This window comes from Leucopleurus acutus, assembly GCF_964270905.1.
Source record: "Leucopleurus acutus genome assembly, chromosome: 1".
In the NCBI taxonomy this organism is placed as follows: Eukaryota; Metazoa; Chordata; class Mammalia; order Artiodactyla; family Delphinidae; genus Leucopleurus; species Leucopleurus acutus.
In genome coordinates, this window is record NC_139142.1 from 18,889,823 (window position 1) to 18,910,969 (window position 21,147).

Consider the following 21,147-nt stretch of genomic DNA (forward strand, 5'->3'; position numbering starts at 1 on the left):
TATATACTGTGCAGAGTTCACATTGATTAAATTCAGCGGACCATAAATCATTACAGTGTACATGATATAAATTCAAAGATGTGCGAGTGAGGAAAGTGGAAATGTTACCTGAAAATGATATGTTGGGAGAAGGTGGCAGTTAAGAAAATCATTCTCTCTATCCAGCCACTCTGAGAGAAGTGGTATAAAGAGATAAATGTTCAAGAGCTGCTTTCATGAAGGTAGGGCTTGCCAGTAAGAGAGGAGCTTTTACTCTTCCCAACAGGAATGGATGCTCCCGGCATGAATTAAAATAAGAATAGATAGCAACTGTCACTCCCAAGTTCAGCACTGCAACAGGAACTGGAATTGAGAAGGTAGTTACTGTTCTCAGGTGATCCTCACATGGACCTTAATGTCAGACTTCAGAGTGACTTGAATAAATTACAAGGGAATCCACTTATCAAAGAATTTTTTCAACACAATACTTGAGAAATAATATAATAAATTAATGAATAAATTAAAGTAAAATGATGACTAATAATACAAAGAAGAAAGCAAAAATTTCTAAGCAAAGAAAGAGAAAGAAAACTACCATATGATATCACTTGTATGTGGAATCTAAAACATGACACAAATGAACTTATCTGTGAAACAGAAACAGACTCACAGACATAGAGAACAGACTTGTGGTTGCCAAGGGGAAAGGGGGAAAGGGAGGGATGGATTGGGAGTTTGGGGTTGGCAGATGCAAATTATTATATATAGGAAAGATAAACAACAAGGTCCTACTGTATAGCACAGGGAACTATATTCAATATCCTGTGATAAACCATAATGGAAAATAATATGAAAAAGAATATATATATATATATGTATAACTGACTCACTTTTCTGTAGAGTAAAAGTGAACACAATATTGTAAATCAACTATACTTCAATAAAATAAATTTAAAGAAAATTTCTAAGTGATTCTCTTTCTGAAATCACCAAAAACTAAACTCCTTTATCTGAAATCAGTAAACAACAAACAGAAAACCTGAAGACTTAACACTGTGTTTATAACCTATAGTAACTCTGAAGTCAAATTTTTCTACTTGTCTTTCTTTTTCTTTTTTTTTAAATCTAATTTAATTTATTTTTTTTATACAGCAGGTCCTTATTAGTCATCAATTTTATACACATCAGTGTATACATATCAATCCCAATCTCCCAATTCATCACACCACCACCACCAACCCCCAGCGCTTTCCCCCCTTGGTGTCCATAAGTTTGTTCTCTACATCTGTGTCTCAATTTCTGTCCTGCAAACCGGTTCATCTGTACCATTTTTCTAGGTTGCATATGTATGCGTTAATATAAGATATTTGTTTTTCTCTTTCAGACCTACTTCACTCTGTATGACAGTCTCTAGATCCATCCACGTCTCTACAAATGACCCAATTTCATTCCTTTTTATGGCTGATTAATATTCCATTGTATATATGTACCACATCTTCTTTATCCATTCATCTGTTGATGGGCATTTAAGTTAATTCCATGATCTGGCTATTGCAGATAGTGCTGCAATGAACACTGGGGTGCATGTGTCTTTTTGACTTATGGTTTTCTCTGGGTATATGCTCAGTAGTGGGATTGCTGGGTCATATGGTAATTCTATTTTTAATTTTTTAAGGAACCTCCATACTGTTCTCCATAGTGGCTGTATCAATTTACATTCCCACCAACAGTGCAAGAGGGTTCCCTTTTCTCCACACCCTCTCCAGCATTTGTTGTTTGTAGATTTTCTGATGATGTCCATTCTAACTGGTGTGAGGTGATACCTCATTGTAGCTTTGATTTGCATTTCTCTAATAATTAGTGATGTTGAGCAGCTTTTCATGTGCTTCTTGACCATCTGTATGTCTTCTTTGGAGAAAAGTCTATTTACGTCTTCTGCCCATTTTTGGACTGGGTTGTTTGTTTTTCTAATATTGAGCTGCATGAGCTGTTCATATATTTTGGAGATTAATCCTTTGTCCGTTGATTCGTTTGCAAATATTTTCTCCCATTCTGCAAGTTGTCTTTTTGTCTTGTTTATGGTTTCCTTTGCTGTGCAAAAGTTTTGAAGTTTCATTAGGTCCCATTTGTTTATTTTTTTTTTATTTCCATTACTCTAGGAGGTGGATCAAGAAATATCTTGCTGTGATTTATGTCATAGAGTGTTCTGCCTAGGTTTTCCTCTAAGAGTTTTATAGTGTCCAGTCTTACATTTAGGTCTCTAATCCATTGTGAGTTTATTTTTGTGTATGGTGTTAGGGAGTGTTCTAATTTCATTCTTTTACATGTAGCTGTCCAGTTTTCCCAGCACCGCTTATTGAAGAGACTGTCTTTTCTCCATTGTATATCCTTGCCTCCTTTTTCATAGATTAGTTGACCATAGGTGAGTGGGTTTACCTCTGGACTTTCTATCTTTTTCCATTGATCTATGTTTCTGTGCCAGTACCATATTGTCTTGATTACTGTAGCTTTGTGGTATAGTCTGAAGTCAGACAGTCTGATTCCTACAGCTCCGTTTTTTTACCTCAAGACTGCATTGGCTATTCAGGGTCTTTGGTGTTTCCATACAAATTTTAAGATTTTTTGTTCTAGTTCCGTAAAAAATGCCATTGGTAATTTGATAAGGATTGCATTAGATTTGTTGATTGCTTTGGGTAGTATAGTCATTTTCACAGTATCGATTCTTCCAATCCAAGAACATTAGATATTTCTCCATCTGTTGGTATCATCTTTAATCTCTTTCATTAGTGTCTTATAGTTCTCTGCATACAGGTCTTTTGTCTACCTAGGTAGGTTTATTCCTAGGTATTTGATGCTTTTTGTTGCACTGGTAAATGGGAGTGTTTCCTTAATTTCTCTTTCAGATATTTCATCATTAGTGTATAGGAATGCAAGAGATTTCTGTGCATTAATTTTGTATCCTGCAACTTTACCAAGTTCATTGATTAGCTCTAGTCATTTACTGGTGGCATCTTTAGGATTCTCTATGTATAGTATCATGTCATCTGCAAACAGTGACAGTTTTATTTCTTCTTTTCCAATTTATATTCCTTTCATTTATTTTTCTTCTCTGATTGCTGTGGCTAGGACTTCCAAAACTATGTTGAGTAATAGTGGTGAGAGAGAACATCCTTGTCTTTTTCCTGATCTTAGATGAAATGCTTTCAATTTTTCACCTTTGAGCGTGATGTTTGCTGTGTGTTTGTCATATATGGCCTTTATTATTTTGTAGTAGGTTCCCTCTATGCTCACTTTCTGGAGAGTTTTTATCATAAATTGGTGTTGAATTTTGTCAAAAGCTTTTTCTGCATCTATTGAGATGATCATATGGTTTTTATTCTTCAATTTGTTAATACGGTTTATCACATTGATTGATTTATGTATATTGAAGAATCATTGCATCCCTGGGATAACTCCCACTTAATCATGGTGTATGATCCTTTTAATGTGTTGTTGGATTCTGTTTGCTAGTATTTTGTTGAGGATTTTTGCACCTATATTCATCAGTGATATTCGTCTGTCATTTTATTTTTTTGTAGTGTCTTTGTCTGATTTTGGTATCCGGGTGATGGTGGCCTCATAGAATGAGTTTGGGAGTGTTCCTTCCTCTGTAAATTTTTTGGAAGAATTAGAGAAGGATGGGTGATAGCTCTTCTCTAAATGTTTGATAGAATTCACCTGTGAAGCCATCTGGTCCTAGACTTTTGTTTGTTGGAAGATTTTTAATCACAGTTTCAATTTCAGTGTTTGTGATTGGTCTGTTCATATTTTCTATTTCTTCCTGGTTCAGTCTTAGAAGGTTATACCTTTCTAAGAATTTGTCCATTTCTTCCAGGTTGTTCACATTATTGGCATAGAGTTGCTTGTAGTAGTCTCTTAGGATGCTTTGTATTTCTGTGGTGTCTGTTGTAACTTCTTCTTTTTCTTCTAATTTTATTGATTTGAGTCTTCTCCCTCTTTTTTTGATGAGTCTGGTTAGTGGTTTATTAATTTTGTTTATCTTCTCAAAGAACCAGCTATTGTGTTACTGTTGATTTCCTCTTTTAGAGCTGTTAGCAGTTGCCTTATGTATTGAGTGCTCCTATGTTGGGTGCTTCTATGTTGGGTGTATTTATACTTGTTATATTTTCTTCTTGGATTGATCCCTTGATCATTATGTAGTGTCCTTCCTTGTCTCTTGTAAAATTATTTATTTTAAAGTCTATTTTATCTGATATGAGTATTGTTACTCCAGCTTTCTTTTTTTGATTTCCATTTGCATGGAATATCTTTTTCCACCCCCTAACTTTCCGTCTGTATGTGTCCCTAGGTCTGAAGTGGGTCTCTTGTAGACAGCATATAGATGGGTCTTGTTTTCGTATCCATTCAGCAAGACTGTGTCTTTTGGTTGGAGCATTTAATGCATTCACGTTTAAGGTAATTATTCATATATATGTTCCTATGACCATTTTTTTAATTGTTTTGGGTTTGCTTTTGTAGGTCCTTTCCTTCTCTTTTGTTTCCCACTTAGAGAAGTTCCTTTAGCATTTGTTTTAGATCTGGTTTGGTGGTGCTGAATTCTCTGAGCTTTTGCTTGTGTGTAAAGATTTTGATGTCTCCATCGAATCTGAATGAGATCCTTGCCGGGTAGAGTAATCTTCATTGTAGGTTCTTCCCTTTCATAGTTTTAAGTATATCATGTCACTCCATTCTGGCTTGTAGAGTTTCTGCTTAAAAATCAGCTGTTAACCTTATGGGAGTTCCCTTGTATGTTATTTGTCGTTTTTCCCTAGCTGCTTTCAATCATTTTTCTTTGTCTTTAATTTTTGCCAATTTGATTACTACGTGTCTCAACATGTTTCTCCTTGGGTTTATCCTGTATGGGACTCTCTGCACTTCCTGGACTTGGTTGGCTATTTCCTTTCCCATGTTAGGGAAGTTTTCGACTATAATCTCTTCAAATATTTTCTCATGTCCTTTCTCTCTCTCTTCTCCTTCTGGGACCCCTATGATGCGAATGTTGTTGCAGTTAATGTTGTCCCAGAGATCTCTTAGGCTGTCTTCATTTACTTTCATTCCTTTTTCTTTAGTGTGTTCCGCAGAAGTTAATTCCACCATTCTATCTTCCAGGTCACTTATCCGTTCTTCTGCCTCAGTTATTCTGCTATTGATTCCTTCTAGCATAGTTTTCATTTCAGTTATTGTATTGTTCACCTCTGTTTTTTTCTTCTTTAATTCTTCTAGGTCTTCTTAAACATTTCTTGCATTTTCTCGATCTTTGCCTCCATTCTTTTCCGAGGTCCTGGATCATCTTCACTATCATTATTCTGAATTATTTTTCGGGAAAGTTGCTATGTCCACTTCATTTAGTTGTTTTTCTGGAGTTTTATCTTGTTCCTTCATCTGGTACATAGACCTTTGCCTTTTCATCTTGTCTATCTTTCTGTGAATGTGTTTTATTGTTTGTTTGGTTTTTTTCCACAGGCTGCAGGATTGTAGTTCTTCTTGCTTCTGCTGTCTGCCATCTGGTGGATGAGGCTATCTAAGAGGCTTGTGTACATTTCCTGATGGGAGGGACTGGTGATGGGTAGAGCTGACTGCTGCTCTGGTGGGCAGAGCTCAGTAAAACTTTAATCTGCTTGACTGATGATGGATGGGGCTGGGTTCCCTCCCTGTTGGTTGTTTGGCCTGAGGCAACCCATCACTGGAGCCTACCTGGGCTCTTTGGTGGGGCTAATGACAGTGCCTGGGAGGTCTCATGCCAAGGAGTACTTCCCAGAACTTCTACTGCCAGTGTCCTTGTCCCCACGGTGAGCCACAGCCACTGCCTGCCTCTGCAGGAGACCCTCCAAAACTAGCAGATAGGTCTGGTTCAGTCTCCCCTGGCGTCACTGCTCCTTCCCCTGGGTCTCGATGCACACACTACTTTGTGTGTGTCCTCCAAGAGTGGAATCTCTGTTTCCCCCAGTCCTGTCAAAGTCCTGCAATTAAATCTCACTAGGCTTCAAAGTCTGATTGTCTAGGAATTCCTTGTCCCATTGCTAGACGACCAGGTTGGGAAGCCTGACATGGGGCTCTGAACCTTCACTCCAGTTGGTGGACTTCTGTGGTATAAGTGTTCTCCAATCTGTGTCACCCACCTAGCAGTTATGGGACTGGATTTTACTGTGATTGTGCCCCCCTACCATCTCATTGTGGCTTCTCCTTTGTCTTTGGATGTGGGGTGTCTATTTTGGTGAGTTCCAGTGTCTTCCTGTCGATGATTGTCCAGCAGCTAGATGTGATTCTGGTGTTCTCGCAAGAGGGAGTGAGAGCATGTCCTTCCTCTCCACCATCTTGGTTCCTATTCCACTAGGTAATTTGGAGAGTATACCTTCAGCCATTGCTGCAAAGTCTCCAGAATTTTCTGAAGAAAGTTACTCTTCAAACCACAATTTCTCACAGTCCTAGATCACAGAGAGTGGTTTGCTTCTGCCTGAGGCCTCTCTCCTTGGCTTGCAGATGGCCACCTTCTCGCTGAATCCTCACATGGCCTTTCCTCTGTGCATGTGCACTCCTGTTCTCTACTTGTTTTTCATGCAAAAGATGTGATGCTATGTATGTTTGTGTATGTGTGTAAATATATATGCATACGCATGTAAATTATATGCATATAAATGCATGTGCATATATACTGTCATTATGCATAATCTATGTCATGGTCCTGCAGATTTAATGGGAAACTAAATATTCTAGGAAAAATGATGTCCCCAGAGAAATTAAAGAGATTCATATCAATCATAAGAACAATTTCATGGATTCAAAAAAGTCCTAAAGGAAAAGAAAATAAATGGTTTCCTTGACATATCTTTTATTCTAATAAAATAATTCAATTTGTTTCAATAAATATACCCTCATGAATGCAAGAAAAAGGACTTGGAGAAAAGGATTTGCAAGTAAACTAGAGAAAAGTGTGGTTGAAATGAAACAGAAGAAAGATTTCTTCTTTTTGATCAGAGGAGTGCTATGTATTGAAATGACTTCTTTAGAGAAGTTATAGTCTTCTCTTCCAGAGTGCGTGGTGAGAGCATTTATTTATTGCTTCATCTGCTCAGAGCTCTTTCTTTCTTGAGGACTAGCTATCTCTTCATTTTAAGGGAGTTCTCCCAATTCTCAATGTGTAACAGTAGAGAAAGCTGCTTATCCACACATGATATGCCATGCAGTAAATTGGAATGTTGAGTGAAGGTGGGCCAATCAAAATCCATTTCAAGGACTTTCTTAATTGAAATTACAAGAATAGGCAGAGATGTCAGCTGGTGACCATCAAAGATTTAAGCATCAAGGCTTCTGAGAGGTGAGAGTGGAGGTCATTTATATGTTTATAAAGCCAGTGTCTGGGACTGTCAGCACCTTGGAATGCACGTAACAAGGGGTCTTATCTATTTTTCAATCACTGCCTTCAACTATTGTCTGTCTAATATTCATTCCTCTCCCTTTTACAACAGTTTAGGCAGACTCCATAACTCCATGACTTTCTGCTGAGTTTAACAAATCTGCCCAAGTCCAGTTTGGAAGTCACTGTTAGTATTCTGTGTGATGCTCTTCCTTTTGCTCTTAGGTCATGTTTAACCCACAGCCTTTTCTCTCCCACTCCTTTCAATTGTAGGACAGGTGATAAACGATTGGAGAAAGAGACAAATGCCTTTTTCTTTAATTGATGTCACTGTCTTCTTCTCTTTGTTGGTAACACCTTCTGTCTAAGGAGCATTGTTCTGGGGCACATGTGTGAGCTGTGCTCATGCCTCTGCACAGTATAAGTCTTTGATGTGTGAGAGTTTTCTGCTCCTCTTTCTGTGCCCACAGCCTCTCTCCACAGGTCAAGCAGCCCTCAAAGGGGAGGTCCCAGAAATTTTGCTCCAGCCTGTTTCCTCGAAGACAGGAGGATCATGTTTTTCTCCCATGCTGTACTGTGGGAGTGAAGAATATAGGACCACCATTCTTACTTTCTTCCATGCTACCCCACACTGTACCAGCCAGCCCCTGGCCTTCTGTAGTCTTCTTGTATCAAGAAGTCACTACTCTGGTTCATATGCCAAACTCCTAGGGATGCATGTCAACTTCTCCTAAAAACCCTCCTTCTGGGTACATAGTGGTACCCCTAGGTAACTCTCCAGTTTCTCAATTCAGCAAGTGTGCAGCCCCAGAGAGATGCCAGTCTCACAACTATGATCATTCTCCTGCTGATTATCAAGTTCCATAAGGGTGTGTATGGTTACTTTCAGCTTTGGGGCTTCCACAGAGAATCTGAGAAAATGAAAGAAAAAAAAAAGCCTGGAAAGGGAGAAAATTAAGTCAAACCACAAGGAAAAGGAGGAATGAGAGAAAGAGTGAAATCCTGAGTGTGTTTATGTCTCTTGTTCTGATTGTTTAGCACCAGTTTTACCTCAGAATTCCCATGGAGTCATTGCATGAGGCAGTAAGTTTTCCTTTCTGCTTAAGTAAGTTTGTGTTTTTAAACATAATTTAGAGTTCCTTTCTGGGAAATTGTTTAAGTGTGATTCTATTCACAGTAGAATCAACTATAGCTCAACATCAGAATCCAGAGAGAGAGAAAGAGAAGTATTAATTCTAGGAAGTGTAAATAGAGATTATAATACAATCATTTCAAGTTGAGACTGGGGCTTATTATCTGTTCTTTCAAAAGCTTCTCATTTTTTCTTAAGTAGAGAAATACTCAAAGATATCCAAACTTAGTAAATTCATATTTGACAATGAGTGAAGTCACAGTATTTTATTCATTTTAAATATTAAAAATTAATTTATTTTATACTATAATTTACAAGATCTCCATTGGTTTTAAAACACACACACATACACACACACAGAATTACAGAAATCCGATGCATCCACTTAGAGGTCAGAAAGGATATTCTTGGTCATCAAAACCATCATTGGATAAAATATACTACAATGCTTTTAAAGTGTTCAGGGTAGTTAATTATCTAGTCTGGCCTTGGGATTCTCCAGAGATCAGACTCCTGCTGCCTTTTGTTCCATTAAATATATCAAAGATTTTGCATTCACATCAGCAGTAGAGGAGTTGGAGCAGGAAAGAAGAAGGAAAAACATTTTTTTCCTCCTTATAATATGAAACATCATTTTGTTCCAATAAATATAGATATTATTTTGAGAGCCTGACCCCCATTACATTTTGTTTACTTTCACACATTTCCCAAATTCCAAGTTACAGTGCAGGAAACAAAACAGTGCTGATTGTTAGCTTGTGAAGGCTGAAATCATATCAAATTCTGCAGAGCTCACATGGGGAAGGTGCTGACATATTTTTGTCCCTGAAATATTTATTCAAATTTAAATCTAGTGAATAAATAGACTGAAACAAATACTTTAAGAACAAAACAAAATATTATGTCATTCTAAGTGAAAGAACTGCAGGTCTGATGCCTGAAGCTCTTTATTTAAGTATATACGGACATTCAACAACAGCTTCTGACCTCCTGCTGATGTTGTATGGACCATTGGATTATTTCCCAATTGGATTATCTGTATCCCAGTTGCACTGTGATTTACTCCATGAGTGAGGCTGCTCAATTATGAATGGTAAACCCTCTGTTCCTTCCTTCATATCCCCTCATGCTTACCCACAGATACAACAGTTTATTCCTTGGAAAATCCCAATCTAAAGCAAAGTCCTCCACCCTGAAGAGGCCTATATTTTCTGCTACAAAAATCTGTGCCAGGGACTTCTCTGGTGGCACAGTGGTTAAGAATCTGCCTGCCAATTCAGGGGACGTGGGTTCGATCCCTGTTCCAGGAAGATTCCACATGCCACAGAGCAACTAAGTCTGTGCATCACAACTACTGAGCCTGCATTCTAGAGTCTGTGAGCCACAACTACTGAGACTGTGAGCCACAACTACTGAAGCCAGCACACCTACAGCCCGTGCTCTGCAACAGGAGAAGCCACCGTGATGAAAATCACGTGCACCGCAAAGAAGAGTGGCCTCCGCTCGACGCAACTAAAGACCGACCGCGCGCAGCAACAAAGACCCAACACAGCCAAAAATAAATAAATAAATAATGAATAAGTAAAGAGTCTAAAAAAAAAGCTGTGCCATAAATATTTTTCCTCTCAAAAGCAATTTGACTTGCCTTTGCTTCTAATTTCCACTACACTGATAATTATGCCTCTTTGAGTCTAAATCTTTAAAATAATTCATGATCTCCTCACTACAAATAATGTAACTCGATCTGCAATTTGGATGAACCTGATATCAGGTTGCAATGAAACCCAAACGTTAAAACAATCACAGGATTAAAAAAATCGAATTTTTTCCTTATTTCCTTACATTAAAGCATTAAATCTAACCACATAAAAGTGTTCTCATGGGTGATGGAGAAGTTAGGAGACAGAGGGCATGTCTGGCTCCATGAAAGATGGAAAGTTAAAGTAAATACTATTTATAGAAAATTTAGGGCTTAAAAGCTTTTTCGTGGAATTTTAAGGTGGCCTGTGCTTTAGGTCAGAATGCTTTCCTTAATGGATCTTTTAGTTAGTAAGACAAGGAATGCATTGATACTGGATAATATGCATATTTGCAAAATAATATTCTAGAGGAGGAAAATAAATTGCTTTTTAGGTGTTCCTAGATCAAAGAATGTTAATGATGGAAAAGGTCTTTGAGATCACCAAGTCTAAAAATATTAAAATTAAACCCCAGAGAGGGGGGGTGTCTCTTTATAAGGCCACAGAATTAGTTGGGTCCATTTAAGTAGTGATATCACTTTTCCTTAAGGCATCTAATGACTACTAAATACACGATCATGTCCATGAATTATAATATCCTGCGAACAATGAGTTTATGAAAATTAGGCTGATTGTCATTAATTTACTTTTCCTACTGTTTGTTCACTTTTCTACGAATTTCTAAGCAAACCTAGATGTTGTGACTAATATGATTGATCTACCTACCTATGGAAATTACAAATAGGCTTTTTAAAAATGTGTACCAAAAGTTATTTTCTTGAGTTCAATAAGACTTTAATTTTCAAAGAACCAATTAAAATAATGAAAAATATTCAACTGGACTCTTTCTATCTTCTTATTCCTCTTCATCTTCTCTCCTTTTCCTTTATCTTCTTTTCTTGAACAATTCTCATTGAAAAGCCATTAGTTCTGGCCAGCAAGGAAGACTCATAAGAGTACAGTGGCACCATCATGGCCCAGAGTGGAGCAGACAGCTCAGTGAGGGGGAGAATGGTCTCTACTTGGGGATGGTGACAGCCTAGCCCAGGATGTTCGACCCCATGTATGGTGAGGAAAGCATCCCCATGCGAGGACAACATGATATGTGTCATAAGAACCCAAGTAGAGTAAGAACATTGCCCATGTGTAAATAGGAGGGTAGCAGCAGTATTTGTCCTGCCCATGCGGCTAGACTCTGAGTTGGGTAAGGACTATGTTCTCACAGAGGAGTGTTCTGAGAGACCCCTCCCCAACCTGGTGAGAAAAATGTCCCCATACAAGGAAGGTCTATAGCGGGAAAAGATAAAAGAAAAAATTGATCTTGTGGTGTTAGATTGGAATTGGGGCCCATAGAGTCAGGATATTTAGCTCTATTACTTAGTATAAGACAACCAAGGATTACATGAGAAGAATCAAACTTAGACTAGAGCACAGACATTCTCTGAAGCTGGTATGTTGCAAGAGGAATGTTCCTGAGTCCATCAAGAAGCAATGCTAACTTGTCCTGTGGTGCCAGTTCTTCCTCTGGTAGTGAATGAGATCACAGGCAGGCCCATAGGTTTTCCATTCATTCTCAGAGTATAAATGTTTTCCAGTTACTTTAGTCACCAAACAGCCTCAGTTCTGTAGTTAGTATGTCTAGCTCAGTGTTAGAAAAACAATCCCGAACCTCACTCAGAATTAACACTTCTTCCTGTACCTTCTCCCCTCTCATGGCGTCTCTCGCCAGTTCAGGTCTGGCGTAGGTAGAAAGCTATGCAGTTGGGCAAGCAGGCATGCTCAGCTTACCTTCCTTGCTTTTCACCTTGCTGGCTCACCCCCTCCACATACACACACCTCTCCCCAAATCACTAGTTGTGTTCTCATAAGACAGTGGATTTACTTGACACTTTTGTAAGCATGGTATTCCCTGGGCTGGGTGGAGTTTATAGCCAACCCTTTTGCGTGGGGTGCTCTCTTGTTTCTGCAGAACTCCTCCCACTTCTGGGGAGCTGGCAGCCTGCAGGTGGAACTCACACTCTCCCTGGCTGCATGTGGCTCCCCTGGTGGTCTTGGTTCCCAGACCATTTTCACACAGCCTTGCTCTCACGGGGTCCTTTTTGCCCCTCCAGGCAGCTCTCTTCTGCAAAGGCACTTGAAGAAGGTTCTAGAATGATTCACTTGCTCCTCCCACTCATCTTTCTCTCTCTGTTTCAATCTCTCTCTCTCCTCTCTCTTTGTTTCACAGGGAACTTTCATCTTGACCCATAATTGAAGCAAGTACCACTATCCTGCAGAATAAAGCTGTGGTTAGCTTCTCACTTATGAGATTGCTTTGCTGTGACTCAGGCATGAATTTGGTGCTTTCTCAAATTCTGGAGGATGCAAACCAAGCTCTGCAATTGGTTCCTTAGATTTGAGGTGAGGAGGGTGGGAATCTCCTTTCTCTCTCCATGGAAGATGGTAAGGAAAATACCCAGATACTCCAATGACTTTGTCTAAGGGTCTTCACTCACCAAACTGAATTTCCCTGGCCATTGTCCTTGGATATTTTCATATCACTGAGTAGGTGAGGGGTCAAGTATTTAAAATGGACTTTCAAGCTACACTGTCAGTAGTGGCACTTACTGCTGTTTGCACGATATTCTGCTTCTGCAACTTTCCCACATGGTTTTGTCTCCTCCATACTTTCCACACAAGGCAGGGTTGTTCCTCTAGCTCCTCTGTTGGTTGGCACGGCTGTGTAACCAGCTCTGGCCAATAAGTTGTAAGTAGAAGTGACAACTATCACTTGTAGGCAGGAACATATAACACAGATTCAAAACTTCCCAGGGCCTTCTTTCTCTCTGAGGTGACAAATGACAGTGTCCTAGATAAAGGTTTTGCCCTGACCTTGGTCTCAAGAGTACAGAAGCTGAAGGGGCAGTCCCGGCCAACATTTAACCCTATAGCTTGAGCAAGAAACCATCCTTTGTGGTTGAATCACTGTGGTTGAATCCTTTGTGGTTGAATCACATTTTACTGGCCCAATAAACCCTGTTTGATTTAGAATTGGGGCAATTGGAATTGATTTTGAATTGGAATGTGGTGCACTCGCACTGATTTCTTTTTTTTTTCCTTTTACTATTGAAGCCACTGCTGAAACAGAGACAAAGAACCCCATTTAATATTCACCAAGCATGTATCATTGGGGTTGACAGCACAGCACCACCTCTGGAGACAGTGCCTGGCTCCCAATCCTGAGCACATTGTTTACTGGCTCTGTGTCCTTAAGTAAGTTGCTTGAACACTTTGTGCCTCAGTTTCACCATCTGCAAACATGGGTAATTATAGTTCTTATCTCATAAGTTCCTATCTCATAGTTCCTATCTCATGTTATGAGGATCATTAGGGTTAATATTTTTAATGAGCTTGGGTTGGTGCCTCCCCCATAACAAATTCTATAATGCATATTCATAGGTAAGTGCTATTCTGTTCTTAACTTCCATCTCTTCATTGATAGCCAGGCACAACTGAAACATCTACAGCTTGCTGCTCTTCACCACAATGCTAAAATCTGTCTCTGCCCCTCTGTGCTGAAAGGCTACATCCTTGAGTCAGGGCATTTATCACTACCTGCAGGTTTTAAATTATTTATACAACAATTGATCACAGTTCCAACTGTGATCAAATACTTTTCAGTTCTCATCAAATCAATTTCTGTAACTCTTGCTACTGCGATTTCTGTTTAAACAGATCTGCACAGTGCAGGGGTATAGCAATCTTCCTTTCAGGGTGCTCTGAAAAATGCCAGAGGCAGCTACTTTAGTATGGCAATTGGACACACTTTTACATTTGTGTTACTGTATCTATGACCCACCCTAGCTTCCACTTATCACAAGAGAGATATATTGCTCTAGAATTTGGGGGGTAGGGATGTTGGAACAACTTTCTGAATTGGTTTAACAATATGAATAAACTTTTCTTATGTTACTTTATTGAAATTATTGATAGAATTGAAATATCAACTCTCTATGCAATGTTATCAAACATATGCTTTTTCTGCATTTAACTAATGTTGTTACCATTTAACCATTTCATTGCTAATATCTGGTAGGCAAGGTAGGCGTGGATCGAGTATTCTGGGATTCATTAAATATCATGGGAGTTGGCAGGAAATGAACTAGCAGAAAAATGCTAAGTCTTTTCTTGGATATGGTGCTTCTGTGTTAGATACACTATGTTATTTGTTGTTTGTATACATTTTACAATTCCTTTTCTGCTACAATGACTCTCAGAATCTCAGAATTTATACTTGACAAAAAATTATGGGTAATTTTGCAGTTATTTGAGCAGAATAAAATTGCTTTTGTTAATTGTTGAAATATCCTTCTCTTTCCCCATTTTTTATATAGGAACTTTATAGAAATGTTTTTATGAAATCTAAGATAACCTTGGAATAAGTCTACTCTTTTAGAGTATATGTTCTCCTTGGACATTTATTAGGATTTTAACATTTTATTCTGCTGTAAATTTTAGTTGCTATCCTATCCTTTACAACCAACTTTTCAAGATTTAATGTCAATTCCTAATTTGACTTTAAACTTGGCAAGGTTTTGAGTGCATGTGATATAATATGAGCTTCCAAGTTCCCTCATTAATCTTTCCCACTTTTGTTGAATTCCTTGGGGAAGCAGCAAAGACAACAAGAGGTCTATCAACATCAACTGTAATTGTTATTTATTGGAAGGAGATGTGCTCAGATTCTTTCTGAAAGTGAGCTCTAGCGAGCCCTTAGGTGAGGAACAGCACAGAAAAATCTGTGTTTAGGAGGTAAACCTCAAATCGGTTCTTAAAGTCATTGGCCTATATGTTTTCTGAATAATACAGTTCATTTTATCTACTATTATCTTATATATGCAATCAGAGAAAAGATAAGTGATAGAACTATGTTTCATGAAAATTTTTCAGCATAGAGTTTGGATTTTTAAAGCTAAAACTAGGGCTTCTTGAAGAAGCAAGATCCCTTGTCTGCTTTTGGTTGTATGCCTGAAATTCACAATAGGTCAGAATCATATGAACCTATACCTGAGATTTCCTTTAGAAATAATTTTACATTTTAACAGAAACAAGAATAAAGGCCTAGAATTCAGTACAGAAATGAATACAAATTTTTGTACTATATAGTAAATATATCACGTGAAATTACTCTATTAAACAAGGCACAACAGTAACCAACCACAAACCTTATTCTAATGTGAGAGAGCATTATAGTTTATGGTACAAAAATTTATCTTATTCCTTCATAAATCTGGGCTTAATTATAACACAGTAATTCAGAGGAATTCTTTTATCAGGGTTAAGAAATTCAGAAGAGTTTTCTTGGGTAGGTTTTGATAAATATCTTCACTCACCCAGGAGGAGATTATTATTTCTATCCTCGTTATTCACATGAAGAAATTCAGGCTTAGAAAGGTAATGCAGCTTATGTAAGGTCACTGAGATGGTACGTGGCAAAGCTGTGCTTCTATATCAGTTGTTTTTGAATTTGAATAAACTGCAAAGAGTTCCATATGCCACACAAGATGTATTAAAACAAGGAGCAACTCAAGATCCAGAGAACATATGAGAGGCCCTGAGGCAATAATTCTGGTCTCCCAGGATAGACCACAGAACCTATGAAGAGGGAGTGGATGATCGAAAATAAACTCCCACTTACATCTGAGAAATCACACACTCATGTTTACTCTATGCATTGCTCACATATTTCTTATATTTAATGCAGTTACTCGTGATAGCCCTATTATGGTTAAGCTGCTGTAGAAGACTGTAAGCATAATAATGACATTGTTAATTCTTCACTTGGGAAATGAAAATGCTACGTTAACTCCAATTATATATGAAAACAAATGATTTTCAAAACAGTGTGGAATTGTCTATTTAAAACTTAAAATCCAAGCAGTGTTTGCCTTTGCCATTACATATATGAGCTTCGATTTGTTTATTTATAAAATAGCTATTCATGTGAATCTACATCCTGTGGAGTGACTGCAGGTGCTTAATTGCTTGCCTGTAAGCAAACCATTATTGCACTAGAGCTCTATTACAGTATGCAGAGAAAATGTTACAAGTAGAAATAGCTTTTAAGTAAAGTTTTACACCCTATTTTGTAACCAATTCCATCTTAAATAAATTTATTTCTTCTAATGCTACTTTTTTCTCAATGGACCAGGAGATATTGGAAAGCCCAGTTATTGGACTTCACTTGTTATGCCTCGTTAAAAGTCAAAAGAAAAGAAATCTGCTTTGCATCACGTGTAGGGATACAGAATGAGCTGATTAATACACAAACGGATTGATCTGAGCATGAATCAGGCACATGTTAATCATTAAGTAATGTGTGGGGTGGTAACATAGTATTTCCTGAAATATCTTAGCTCATCAGATTCCTCTGTTCAAAATAATAAACTGCTATCATTTTCTTAATTTCCTTGTAAAGTATTCAGGTTTCAGCCTCTTTCTCTCTATCTTGGTATGAACAGTGATCAACCATTTTCTGATAATCACCTGAAATAGAGTTTATACATATATATTGGTTCCTTATCTTCTTAGTCTTTTAATTGACGGTAATAAAAAAAAAGAGGGAGGAAAAGGGAAGAGACACTAGAAGGAAGTTAACATCTAAAATCATCTGTGTTTTTGCTTACTGAGAAAGCCTCAGCCACACCCTCCTAACAAAGAAATCATAAGATGCATATTTATTTATGTATTTATATACTTATCTATTCATTTGTTTGTTTGTTTTCCTTTTTGAAGCCAAGGTGATGGATCACATTCTTAGGCTAAAATTACTGTCCAACTGCATCAAATTTTAGATGTTTAGCTTTCGTTGCTTTTGACCAAGAATCTTTAATAAGGCAGGGTCTGAAAAAAATTGTTTGACAGTATGATAGCTTTCTTAAGTGATCCAAGTTCCAAAAAAAAAAAAAGTCTTTGACAGCAAGAAATGAATGGACTAATGTATCTAAGAGAAAAGCTTTTAGTATGGGAATTTTTGCTTTACTGTGATCCACTTTCTGTTTTTTTTTTTTTTTTTTTTAATCATCTGCTCTTCTGGCAAAATCCCTGGCGGCACTGCATTCGCTCAAGGATCCATCAGCATTCTAGGTGCCCTGTAAGTTCCCTGAACCCTTTCTAATGGAGCGCTCAGCCCTGCAACACTCTCTAGGATCTACTAAATTGTATTACTTTTTTACCCTCATCATAAACTCTTGTAGTGTATAACTTAAACTTTAAAAAAAGGATGGAAATCGATGACAGACATAGACAATAAGTAATAACAAATAAATAGCACCTAGAATTTTGGAAAAAGTTTGGCCTCCATAATAATGCAAGAACTAAAAGAAAGACATACTTAATAAAAATAAACAATATTTTAAGTTATTTTAATAAGTTTTTAGTTGAAGAAGAAACAAACCTGATAATTTGATGATGAATATATATGCTGTGATTATTTTGATGGTAGTGGGAATTGGTATACTCTTTGGATAGCTCAGTGTTCAGATCTTCTAATATAGGAATCCCAGTCCCAAAAATTTATAGGAAGAAAAAAATGTTAATATTCATTACATCATTATCTGTAATAAAAGAAAAAGAAAAAGGAAAGTAAAAAATCTACAATGACAATATTTTCATGAGTTTTGAGTATCAACTTGATTAGATATCATGCACTTTACAACATGGAAAAAAAAGTTTACTTGGTCACGGGTTCAAAGATCTATTTAAGTACCTATTTGATTGGCATTATGCTAGACATATTCACATTTTTATTCTCATGTAATACTTAAAATAAAGTAAAAATTTTCAAAAACTAAAACATACACTAAATTTTATTGAAAACTATGGCAAATATTACATGCATATTTGTTTGAAAAAAGGGCAAAAATAAATCTAAATAAATATAAATACTTTGTGCTGTGATGCTGGGAATGTATTATTGGTTTTTTATTTCAAAATTACCTTTAATTTACTTGTCATCTTATTTTTACAATATGGGAAAAATAGGGCTAGAGAAGTATAAGCCTGGTAAAAATACTGTTCTTATAAGGTCTAAAATGGTAATCAGATAAGTGTGGGTAGTGACAGCAGTCACAGATGCCTAGACAAAAAGTAACAAAAAACAAACAAAAAAAAAATTAGAGAAAATAACATAGCTAAGTCAGAGAATCATTTTATACAATACAGACAAATATAAATGGCCCATTTAATTTTTCTTTCTGCAACCTGGTTGAGTGTGAAAGCTTGATTTTGTTTTCCCATTAGTTAAAACTATCACTTAAAAACAAACAAACAAAAACAACAACAAAAAACCGGAGACCTGAAAATATCACAGGGGATTTTTTTGGGGGGTGGAGATAGTCAATCAACTGCCTAAAAAAAAATCTGAAAAAATTCACCAATCATAAACATATCTTCTACTCAAATTATTTACTAGGTTTTCCAGTAAGGTATTTCCTGAATTCAAATTCTAACCTAAGCTGCTGGATTGAATGGAGAAAGGAACACTTACTCTTTGGAATTCAAGAGAATGTCCCTACCTGGCATCTAGTGGAACTTCCGCTTTTGAAGTCAGAATCTTGTTTCTCATTTGGATCCTAAACTGGGCCAAATATCACGTTATATTGGAAAACCTGTCCATGGCAATTGCCAAAGTGGAAATCAACAATGAAAGTGATTTGAAGAGAATGCCAGATACTAGAAAAACAAAACCACACTATAATCGCCGAGGAATAAATAAAAATGAAAGACTATTTTTGCAGGTTGCTCAGTAGTAAGTTGAGGTCAGTAGAAAAATCAAATACTAGCCGGGAAATTGATATTAATCCATTTTTCATCTTATTCTTGACAGTTCTCTTAAAAACAGAATCCTTCCTCTTGATAAAGAAATTTGGGAACATTCTTTAAGTAGAATCAGAAGGCACTGGAATCAGAAGAGGTTGAAAAGATTGTTGTGTGGCCAGTATTGCTCAGAGGGAAATCTGTATCACAGAAGAGAAGAGGGTAATGGGGTTAATAGAAATAGAATAAGAGCCTAGTGAATGTAGCAGTCTGAGCAGAGGTCACACCGACTTTCTGGAGAGGCAGACAAAATAAGGAGGAAGGAACCAAAGAATGTTTACTTTCTTACAACCACACATGAAAGGGCAGTTAAAGGCAGAGTTGAATTTTGACTTAATGGAATAAAGGCTTCAAGAGATTAAACTGCACATTTTCTACTCCCAGTTTCTCTGGTAATGAGGTTGCTTCTAGTGTGCTAATGACTTTAAAAATGAGAAAAACTACATTAAAATGAAGTAAATAGTCATTGGAAGCACAGCCATGTGAGTTTTATGGAGACTCTTTCTGAACGAAGTTCTGGGGAAGGTTTAGAGGGGTTTGCCTTATAAGGGTGTATAAGAGATCATGGATGAAGGCTTATCTGTGATCATGAGGTAGTTTCTGGGTTCAGCCATTTCCCCCTTGACTCTAAGTCTATGCAATTAATAAATCCGGTAGGTAAGACCTACCCATATTGTCTCACTTAGTTTATTTATAGATATCACCACCTGGCAGCAATGGTGGACTGTAGGAAAAGTGATGGGTCTGACAGACTTAACAAAACAAAACACACAAACAGAAAATAGGACAAATATATTTCACACAATATTTGGATAAACAACATATGTCCTAAATATATTGTGGAACATATTTATACTGAAAGAAAATCGTGTTTACTGAAATTCAAATTTAACTGGGCGTCCTTTATTTTATCTGCCAACCCTAAAAAGGAGACATGCATAGGAAGGCTTAGGGTCTGGGTAATCACAGGGATCCAGCTTGCCCTTGAAATAGCTGGGGATTAAGAGATCCTAGTGTTTACTCACCAGGAACTGTGAGTGATGCAAAATCAATAGAGGTCAGGGCTTCCTTGGTGGCTCAGTGCTTGAGAGTCCACCTGCCGATGCAAGGGACGCGGGTTCGTGCCCCGGTCCAGAAGGATCCTGCATGCCGTGGAGCGGCTGGGCCCGTGAGCCATGGCCACTGGGCCTGGCATCCAGAGCCTGTGCTCCGCAACGGGAGAGGTCACAGAAGTGAGAGGTCCGCGTACCACAGAAGAAAAAAAAAAAAGAAGCAACAGAGGTCAACTTATAGATGACATTCAAATTTTAATGGAACCTGAAAAATCCCCAAGGTCTTTCCTGGGAAAGTCCTCTCTCTTTAATAGTCTGACTTGGTGAGTCTAGGGCAGGACTTGATATCTATATTTTAACAAGCACTCGAAGAAGATCCATTACAGATCATTTCAAGCTACACTTTGAGAAAAAAGTCTAATCCAACCTTCTTTTTTTAAAAAAATAAGAAATATACCCAAGGAAATAAAATGATGCTCTAATCTATCAATATATATTATATTTTATTTTATTTTATGCTTTTGTGGTACGCTGGCCTTTCACTGTTGTGGCCTCTCCCATTGCAGAGCACAGGCTCTGGACGCGCAGGCTCAGTGGCCATGGCTCACGGGCCCAGCCGCTCCGCGGCATGTGGGATCTTCCCGGACTGGGGCACGAACCCGTGTCCCCTGCATCGGCAGGCAGACTCTCAACCACTGCGCCACCAGGGAAGCCTGATATATATTACAAATCAAAACAGAAAACAATTTTATTTAATAATTCATTTGAAACAAAAGTAAGAGCACTGATGTAAAACTGAAAATATTTTTTCTAAAAATAACTATATTTTCCAAAATAAAAAATAATTTAGAGAGAATTGCTTTATAGCTTTTCTTTACAGTTTTGCAAATTTTTTAATGTATGTTTTAATAAAGACAACTGGATTGTTATATATTCTTTTGTATTTAATGGCTTAACATTGTTTTGGTTGAGGTTATATGAAGAAAATTTGGCATT